We start from the raw sequence: 2454 nt of genomic DNA, 5'->3' as shown, positions 1-2454 counted from the left end.
GTGTGTGTGTGTGTGTGTGTGTGCCCAGCCTAGTCATCACACTCCAGCTGGGACAGACTAGACTCGACCGCTGGCCTGGACCCGGGGCAGCCCTTCCTTTAGCGGGTGAGCCGGCGGGCCCACCCCTTACAGCCTTTAGAACACTTAATGAATCCGCTTGTTGCTCCATTCATGCCGACACTCTGCCCTCCGTGGAGAACGCGGGTCTGGACTCGGCTCCCTCTCATTCGTCGCGTTTCTTCTGTGACTCGGTGTGAGCCTGCCTGTGCGGTGGGTGGGTCGTGCATGCCTCTGGCGTGGGTTTGGCTGTGACTTAGAAGCACTGTTGCGGGTTTGTAACGTTAGGAAGTTAGAGTTAATTGTGGTAGCTGCCTCGGAATAGCTGGAGCCTGGGGGAGGAGGGGCTCCGTGAGTCACGCCTGTGAATCAGTCGCCCCTGTATCTTCTCCAGCGACCCCCAAGTGTGATGCTTGGAGAGAATTCAGAGCAGCTCTGAAGACGAAGTTCTGGAAAACAGCCCCCGCCCCCATTTCAGGAAGCTTTGACAAGAAAATTAAGCGAAAATTTAGAATTAATTTCAAGGCCTTTCACAAGTAGAGAGGCTATAAATGGGGCAGAAGCAAACCCAGACCAGTCAGGGAAGAATGTCTTAAGCAGGGGTAACCGCTGTGCTTAGCTCTTTGTAGGCGACATTAGAAAATGAGCTGAATCTTAGAGAAACGGTCAGAGAGGAGCGCGCTGCATGTCACCCAGAGCACCGCCGTCCACCCACTCAAGGACAGCGGCCGTCTCTGGAGAAGCCTTACTTTGGAAATGCAGAGAATCCACGTTAAGGGACTGTCCCGGGGTCGGCGACGAGAGGCCCCGCCCCCGGAGAGGAGAGACCCCGCCCCGGAGAGGAGAGGTCCCGCCCCCGGAGAGAAGAGGCCCCTCCCCCAGAGGGGAGAGGCCCCGCCCCCGGAGAGGAGAGGCCCCGCCCCCAGAGGGGTGCGGCTCCTTTCCCAGAGGGGAGAGGCCCCGCCCCGGAGCGTAGAGGCCCCGCCCCCGGAGAGGAGAGGTCCCGCCCCCAGAGGGGAGAGGCCCCGCCCCCGGAGAGGAGAGGTCCCGCCCCCAGAGGGGAGAGGCCCCGCCCCCAGAGAGGAGAGGTCCCGCCCCCAGAGGGGAGAGGCCCCTTCCCCAGAGGGGAGAGGCCCCGCCCCCGGAGAGGAGAGGCCCCGCCCCCAGAGGGGATAGGCCCCTTCCCCAGAGGGGAGAGGCCCCTGGAGAGGAGAGGTCCCGCCCCCAGAGGGGAGAGGCCCCTTCCCCAGAGGGGAGAGGCCCCTGGAGAGGAGAGGCCCCGCCCCCAGAGGGGAGAGGCCCCGCCCCCGGAGAGGAGAGGCCCCGCCCCCGGAGAGGTCAGCCTCAGAATCAGCCAGCAGGGGTCGCTGTGTGGTCCTGCTGTCCCAGGAGAATGAGTTCAGGCTGGCCCACCGGCACGCTGTTTAAGGGCGCGGTTTGTAGCGATTTTGAAAATTGTTCCTAGGCAGAAATGAGCGTGTGCTGAAGGAAAGGTCTGAGGTCTTTCTGCTGCCCCGGGGCAGGGTTACAGCTGATCAGCCTCGCTCCTGCCCAGAGCTCAGAGGGCGGCCTGAGGACAGCCCCCGGCTCCTGGGGCCGGTGCCCAAGCCGACCCGCCGGTGCCCCCAGCTCTGCCCCAGGCTGAGACCACAGGCAGCAGAGCCGGCCTCCCCACCCGGCCCACCGCCAGCCCAAGGCCGCCTGACATAGCACGGGGTGGGTGGGACGGGCAGGTGGGGACGTTGGTTACCACGCTGGTCTCGTAGACGCAGCGATTAGGCCAAGCTCCCACTGGATCATTCAAGGCTTTGAGACCACTCGGGACCAGTCAGATTTGAGCCCCGCTGGAGCCAATCAAGTCCTGAAACAGCTGGCATTGTGACTGAGGCAGTCGGGCCTGAAAGGCAGGGACCCTGCAGGGTATGGAGGCCGAGGTTTCAGAGGGCTTCAGACAGCTCCGTCTGGACACAGCCCTTTCCAGACCTGGAGACCTCCAGCCCTGTGTCCGACATCACCTGCTGGCCAGCACCATTGGCCATGCCCAGGACCCTACAGCAGCCGAAACGCTGTGACTGGTCCTCTGGTAACCACCTGCTGGCCAGTGCTGACCAGCACCACTGACTTGCCCCTGGCCACCCCTAAGAGCTGGCCAGTGCAACTGGCCCTTCAGGACAGCTGCCAGTACTGCGAGCTCTGGCGCTGACCAGCCGGCCTGCGTGTGGGCATCGGGGCTGCCACTTCAGCCGCACCCCTGTGCCCCGCTGCCACCCTGAGCTGGACCCTGGCCCAGCGCCCACCCGTGTGCCTCCAGTGCCAGGCTCCCCATGGAGGGTGGCGCCAGCTCACACGAGCACCGTTGCTGTGGGCCACGGGACATCTGCAGGGCGGGACGGCGGC

Source organism: Condylura cristata, unplaced genomic scaffold (genome assembly GCF_000260355.1).
Source record: "Condylura cristata isolate star-nosed mole 26May11 unplaced genomic scaffold, ConCri1.0 scaffold00013, whole genome shotgun sequence".
Classification (NCBI taxonomy): domain Eukaryota; kingdom Metazoa; phylum Chordata; class Mammalia; order Eulipotyphla; family Talpidae; genus Condylura; species Condylura cristata.
The sequence above is the reverse complement of the archived record's forward strand: the minus strand, read 5'-3'. Positions refer to the sequence as shown.